The following is a 7811-nucleotide window of genomic DNA, read 5'->3' as shown; positions in this document are numbered from 1 at the left end:
CTGCTTCTGGAATAGAGGAAAAGATCTTTCAGCTCCAGCACTGCTTAGTTTGTGATCTGCGAAAGGTCTGATTGGTGTCCAGTATTTTAAGCTGGCCACAAACTGATTGTACAATCTCATTTTTATTTACCAACTATGTAGGTCTTGCCTTACTGTATATGAATTGACTGGAATGTTTATTTAGGACCCTCTCATTACATTGTATTTGTTAGAGTGGAAAAGGAAGTCCAGGAAAAAATTTTTTTTTTTGGCTGTATTGCCACAAATTGTTGGCTGTTCCATCTGTATGTGGCTGCTGCATTAGATAAAACGATCATTTTTATGTACCCCCAACCCTTCTGTAAGTGCTGAACTTCTAGTGCAGAGTTAGATTTGGCTCTAGCACAGAGAAGTTTGTCACTCACTTGGCACTTTGGGCATTCACAAAAGTCTTGTATTGTTTTTTTTTTACACATAATACAGGATGTTCTGTGAATGGACAGGGGAGATCATGTGGGGAGAGTAAACCAATTCATCTCGCCAGTATTTGTATTTTATTTAGGTGACTTCATGTCATTTTTACAGAACAGTCATCTTGTTAAGCTTATATTGGACTTGTATCACTTTTGTCCCATACACACACATTTGTATGTAAAAAGGTGTGATAAATAAATCATGTTCTTTAAGACCACATCAACCTATCACTGTGGCCATTGGTCATCGCAGCACACTGCATGTTCTTTAGACCAGGGGGCGCTCGCTACCATTAAAGAGCTAGTTGATTGTGTTTGCCCCCCCCCAGCCTAAATGTCCCCTGTCCTTCCCTGAGACGAATGGGAGGTTTGTAAGGATATGACTATACAGTATGTACCCACTTCTGTTGCCTCCATGTGATTCATGTGTATACAGCCAGGCTTGGCTGTAGGCTTCTTTTATGCAAGTCACATTTTTTTTTTGCTTGCCTTATGTACTGCCAGTTAGACAATTTAAAGGAGAATTATGGTGTAACTTTTTTTTTTCTCCATAGTGCTCTTTAGGGTCACGGGAGGACGTCTGTATATAGCGGGCTATTGCCGCTATATGCGGACAGCGCCGCAGCTGGGACAGATACCAACAAAACTGATGAGATCCACCCAGCTAGATGATTGATGGCAGGCTCTGCCTATCTAGAGGCAGAGCCAGCTATGCCTGCCCTATCCGTTGCTCCAGTCAGCATTGGAGAGGGGAGGGGGCTAATCCCTGTAAAGAGTGGTGAGTGACGGAGATGAAAGTGAGCAAGTAGCGGTATGCGTTTCCTGACTTTCCGATCAATAGAGCCAATGTGTGACTGTTTCAATGTAACACGTCAGCTCTAACTATGGGGGATGAGTATACTTCACTCACTCTATAGTTCTCTTCTAAGTTAGGGATGCACCGATACAATTTTTTTCAAGACCGAGTAACGATCCCTTTCCTCAAGTACTCACAGATACCAATTACCACATTTCTTTTTTTTTTGTGTGTGTGTGTCATGTGACAGTTTTCTAAAACAATACAGATTCATGATTTTAAGACAGTGGTGGTGCACCAAGGCCTAGTCGCAGCTGCAACTGCTGCGTTTCTGGTAGTTTTGCTGCTGACTCCAAGCTGTAGAGGGACTACAAAGCTTAGCAATACATTTTACACCAATGTAGACTACCACCAGCTAGAGAGGACTACAAATCTCAGCAATACATTATATAGCAAGGCAGAAAAATATGAAGCTACATACTGTTGCTCTGGGGTGGTGGCCTGATTCTTCCAGGGCCTCAAGTGGGCTGTGTGGGGTCTCACCAGGTGTCCAGATGGTCTCGCAGGCGGCAGAAGCGCTGTAAGCAGCACTGCATAGTTCCTGGGAAGGAAGAGGAGATGTGCGCAGGTGCTGTAAAGAGGGCTGCAGTTTGCAGGAAGACTGCCTAGCTCCCCAGCAAGTGTGGATCCTCAGGCAGCCGCTTCAACTTAAAAATGTAAAGTGCCGGTATCGGGGCCTTTTTCTTGAATACTTGTGAAAATGTCCAGTATCAGCACTGATATCGGTAATGGTGCATCCGTAGTTTAAGAGTTACATAGATAATTTTAATCTTTCAACCAGGGGATGTAACTTGCTCTGTCACCTGAATAGGCTACAGTTGCACAGGACATTTTTAGTAGCTCAATCCTGCTACTTTAGCCAGGGATTAATAGAACAAGCGGCTTCCTAAAGCTGGGTATACACTGGTAGATCTCCATATGAAAGAACACTGGATAACACCATCATAGATTAGCAGAGTATCTTTTGTCATTTTGTTTGGCATTACCATTTCAATTTTAGAATGAATGGAGTTTCCCAAACTAATAGCACATTCACTGTTAGAATGTCTATCATTCAAGAAAAACATTTCCATCCTGCTCCTTTTTTTTGTTACTATGGTTAAAAATGATTATCAATTTAAGCTCATTAACTGATGATTGAGGGAATGTTTAATAAGTGAAATTCTACTGGTGTGTCGCCAGCTTAAGGAGTAACCTTCATATGGAGCATGTAGTAGCAATCTGTCTCGCACAATGCTCTATTCACATACGAATGATCGATATACATAACCAATTTTAACATTTCTACTGTCCAATTTACCCATTTGCTGGCAGTCAGTTTAATAAGCTAGAGCTATACAGGAGATTTTAGTAGTCAAGTTTCTAAAATCTCTCCCATTTAATTGCTACAAACACAAATTAATCACAAAACATGTTACAAATGTGAGAGATAAATTTGTATCAGTAATTAAGCATTGCTACTAATTGCTAACGGTAGAATGAAGTGTTTGCACACGGTTCCAGAACCAGTAAAAATATTTATTCAAGGCATGAGACCAGACATGGCAATACTGCAAATGTGTTTGTGGCTGAAATTGCTATGTCTGGTCTCATACCTTGAATAAATAAAGAAGATTCTTTACTGGATCAGGAACAGTGTGCAAATATTTTTTTTCTACTGTATATGAGGAAGGGAACTTGGAAGCCTTGGTTGTGCACTGGTGTTCCGTGAAACTGCATTGGAAGAAGGAGGTAGAGCACTCTGTCTTGTGAGCGTCTCACAAATTGCCAATACCAATGATTTTTAGCTAGCGACAAATTTATTTTAGTCACTAATGAACAATTTATTGCAGCTACAGGTTAAACTCATGCTACATACTTTATTGCAGGGGTGGCCAAACTTCGGCTGCCAGGCTGCGGTGAAATTACACCCATTAGGCATTGCAAGACTGACAGCCACAGGCATGACTTCAGAGGCAGATGCATGATGGCCTTTGTAGTTGTTCCACAGCTGGAGGGCTGAAGTACGGCTACCCCTGCATGACACTGGGTTCACACCTAGGCGGTTTACGTATGCACGTCTGTCGCGCGACCGTCACGTGGTTTTTTTTACCGCGATTCGCGGTAAAAAAAAAAAATCGCGCGACCCCGAAGGCTGCTTGGCTGTATACCAATGGAAAACGCCCTCCAAAACGGCCCAAAGAAGTACATGTACTTGTTTGGGCGTCAGCCGTTTTGTAGGGCGTTGAGACGGGCGGAAATACGGAAAGGTGTGAACAAGCCCATAGAAAACAATGGGATTTTCATGGTTGTACGTTTTGTAGAGCGTTCATAGAGCGTTGAACGCCCGACAAAACGGAAAGGTGTGAACGGGGCCTTAGTGTTTGCTAAATACCCCTCTCCTTGAGTGATTTGTAGCTAAGCCATACCAGAGCCATTTGTAAAGCGATTGCCACCGCACAAACTCAATCGCTGAGTTATTGGGCTACAAATGACTGTAAAATTGGTGAGTTAGTGTTTCCACAGAAAATAACTATGATTTCCTAAGAGGGAAAAAAACAAGAGAATCGCTGCAAACAAAGTGTGACATGGCCCCAAGTTACACAGATAGCTGTTGCTAGTGATTACTCATATAATCATTCAATGTGTGATTTTTCCCTACAAGGTGTTACTGCATGCTACTTGTGTTCCTTACTCCACACAGGAAAAAAAAAAGGTAATTGTCATCTGTGAAACTGTTTTGCTCTCCATTGCTTATGCTCTATATCAGCAAATTAAGTGAGACCATTAACACTTATAGCATTCAACAACTGATTTTTGTGCACTGAGGCGTGTTGCATTTTGGCAGACCATTCATTTTGAAGGGGCTGTCAGCCAACAAGAAAGGGCACCTACACTATTTTTTTACATAGCAGCACAACACCCAGCGTATTAACGTCTGTACCACACTGGGGTCTCGATTCAAATCTTGGCCAGGTCACTATCTGCAAGAAGTTTGCATGTTCTCCCTGTGCAAGTTGTAAAGTAATGTCTTGACGTATGCAAACGTGATAGATAATTAGCATTGCTAAAAAAGGAAACTACCAAGGATCTCTATTTTGTTTCTTTAAACACCTCTCCAAAATCATGTTTAGTTTAAAGTACACCTCTCATGGAATATGGGGGCTGCCATTGCTGGTCTCCTGTGATGACAACCGTTAAGCGCACTGCTGCAAAATGTGTGCATGGCTTATAGCAGGCCTCAAAATTTCAAGTCCTGAGCTACTAGCCAGGCCTTAAGAGTTACTCGCCACCAGTTGCCCCTTTTTGTTTTTTTTCTTCACTTACCTTCGGTGCGGTAGAGTAGCGGTGAGTCAGTGCTGGTCCGGTGAGAGGAGCTCCAGATGGAGCTCCTAACTTAGCTGGCCGGCGACTGCCCAGAGGTGGCGCGCGTGTCGGGATCCTCTGGCAGTCGCTGGCCAGCTAAATTAGGACCCCACCTGGAGCTCCTCCCATCGGACCAGCGCTGACTCGCCGCTGCTCTTCCGCACCGAAGGTAAGTGGAAAAAAAAAAACATAGCGCAAGCATCGGGGCATTTTGACAAGTACAAGTGCCCTGTTTTTTCCGCCCTCACCCTTCAGTGCCCTCAGGCGGCCGCTTGCCTTGCGTTAGCGCCGGGCCAGCCAACAACACCACGGATAATGAATAGGGTATGAACAACACAGATCTGTATACCTTGTTCAGCACTCTGTCAAAGCCAGTGCCTTCACTTAACCCTTTCATAATCGTCCTCAATGCATTCAAACCCATGGAGCCCATGACTGTTAGACACAAAGTGACAGCAGGTCACCTCTGCAAAGTGAAGGAGCTGGCGAAAAGACTCCGCCCAAACCCCGCCTCCAAACGCAAAACTTTATAAATACGAGCGGGTGTTACTCGTAGTAGAGATAAAGAGGGCAGCGATGCTCAGGTGACACTGCCCATCAACTGGCAAAAGGTAAATTGTCAGCGGGCAACTCTGCATATACATTTTTACACTTCCGCAGTACACGAATCACGTGTCCTAACTCGGAAACTGGCAGCTGCGTCGCTGTTGGTTGGGGAAAAGTATACGTCGTTGTGTTCTGTGCTAATCATCAAGCTTATGTGCCGTGTGGCGTTTAGGATTGGCGGCGTGGCACTCGCGGGTAAAGCAAACTTCGGGAGAAGGGGGCGCGGTGAGATATTCTCCCGCCCAGAGTGGGCGTGGGGAGCTGGCGCCCCCGAGTGGGCGTGGCCTGAAGTCGGTGTTTAGACGCCATGGAAGAGGAGCGGGCTGATGAGCTTGTGTCAGGAGAAGACGAAGATGAGATCAGTGACCGGGAACAGAAGTGTCAAGCAGTTGCCAGCGTAGCGGGCTGCGACCAGGCACTGGCTCAGTGCTATCTGGCGGAGAATGACTGGGAGCTGGAAGTATGGCTGTGTTCTATAAGACGGAAAGGGGTTTAATACAAACTGAAACCTTAATTAGATAGACTAAGCAAGGGTTAAAAATCCGATCAGGTGATTTTACAGCTGCTTGTGTCCCTCTAGGGAGATTTTCTTTCACATCTGTACTGGGGACACAACAGGAAGTGAAAGGAGCGCTCCATCATGGAGAGGTGTCACAGCTGACCTTTACCCCCTTTCACTAAAAATCACATTACCATGCAGCTCTGCGTGCCAATATGAAATCTTCTTACATTCATTAGTTAAATAAACATTGTTCTTACAGTTTTCCATTTGAGCTGTGGATGGCCTGACAAAAGTAATCTCATCAGAAAATCATGTAATCAATGAGTGGCTATAGAAGGTTCAGAGCCTCGGCATCATCAGACTATTAGTAACTACTGTATATTTTTTTTTTTAAACTGTTAAAATGTATTGTGTATTTTTTTTTATTGTAGAGAGCCATCAACTTTGAACTCAGCGTGGAGAGCTTCACACAGGAGGGAAATCTAAGCGGGGGAACACAGGAGAGAAATCCAAGCGAAGGAATACAGGAGGGAAATCCAAGCGAAGGAACACAGGAGGGAAATCCGAGCGAAGGAACACAGGAGGGAAATCCAAGCGGGGGAACGCAGAAGGGAAATCCAAGCGGGGGAACGCAGAAGAGAAATCCAAGTGAAGAGTCCACGTCTAGAGGACAACAAATGCCTGTAACTGCTCCAGATTGCTGGTAAGGTTCTAGGTTATGTCATCCTAAACGCTGTATGTAACACTATAAACTGACACCTTGGTGACATGCAGACAGTCCTTTGCTTTTACAGAGCTTTGGCCTCTTGCATAATTTTTAGCATCATACGCTTCGTGTCAGATACCTGTGTAGTTCCATGGTAGTTGCATGCATCTCTGGCTACAATGCTTCAAGTTACTGAACCAGAACAAGCATGCAGAGCAATGTCTAGATTCCTTATGTGATTGCTTCAGCATGGCAGCCATGCAACTAGCATTTTAAGAAATTTAGCCGTGGCAGTTTGAAATCCTTTTGGCACATTTTCCTTTTTGAAGTGGCATATGTTGGTGTAATAGAAAAAACTGATGTGATTTGTTTCTTATTCCAGCATAGATCTTACCAGTGATGAGCCAGTTGTCACACAAAACCCTGATGCAAGTAAGCACACCACAGTGAGCCAGAAGGATGAAAGCCACTTTATCTTTGTCACTTGGAATATTGATGGACTTGACTTATCCAATCTTCCAGAAAGAGCTCGGGCTGTTTGTTCATATTTAGCTTTGTAAGTACTTTTGCTAATATATTTGATGCATTTAACATCTTCCGCAGTCTGTAGATAAATGTTCCCCTGTACTAGAGCTGCAGCTAACGATTATTTTAAAAATCGATTAGTTAGCCGATTATTAGGTTCGATTAATCGGTTAATTTACCAATGTCCTGTGCTGAGGGTACAGCAATCTACATGGCTGATAGCTTTGAGACTGCAGTGACATACAGAGGAGGAGGAGGAGCCACACAAGTCCTGCATTGATATACAGAGGAGGGGGAGCCACACGAGTCCTGGGAGAGTTTAACTATACTTTACATTTCTTATGCCTTATCACAGGTACAGTCCCGATGTTGTGTTTTTACAAGAGGTTATACCTCCATATTATGAATATCTGAAGAAGAGAGCTGTTAGCTACACAATCATTACAGGTATTTATTCACCAACCTGTAGGTTTTTGTTTGGAAGTATTGTGGAATTCAGTCTTGTACAAAACTTACAAGAAACATGTTTAGGGAAAACTTACATGGCATATTCTACAAGATTTAAATTCCTGGCAAACAACTAAATTGACAGTTGAAGTACATATACCGTATATGAGTTGTTTTTCCTGTACCGTTCATTGAAGGACACATCAGGGGCCTCTCCCAGGTTGTCCTTTTGATTTTTGCGCCTCGCGTCAATTGTAATTCTGTCCAGCCACTTTTGTGACACACATAAACACACCCCTACCTAATTGCACAGCCAAGAGACACCATTTGCTGGATCCTTACCGGGGTTCTGGAGTCGGGGGGGTCAGGGGC

Source organism: Nanorana parkeri, unplaced genomic scaffold (assembly GCF_000935625.1).
Source record: "Nanorana parkeri isolate BGI_ZX_2015 unplaced genomic scaffold, ASM93562v1 scaffold233, whole genome shotgun sequence".
Classification (NCBI taxonomy): domain Eukaryota; kingdom Metazoa; phylum Chordata; class Amphibia; order Anura; family Dicroglossidae; genus Nanorana; species Nanorana parkeri.
Note: the sequence above shows the minus strand (reverse complement) of the source record.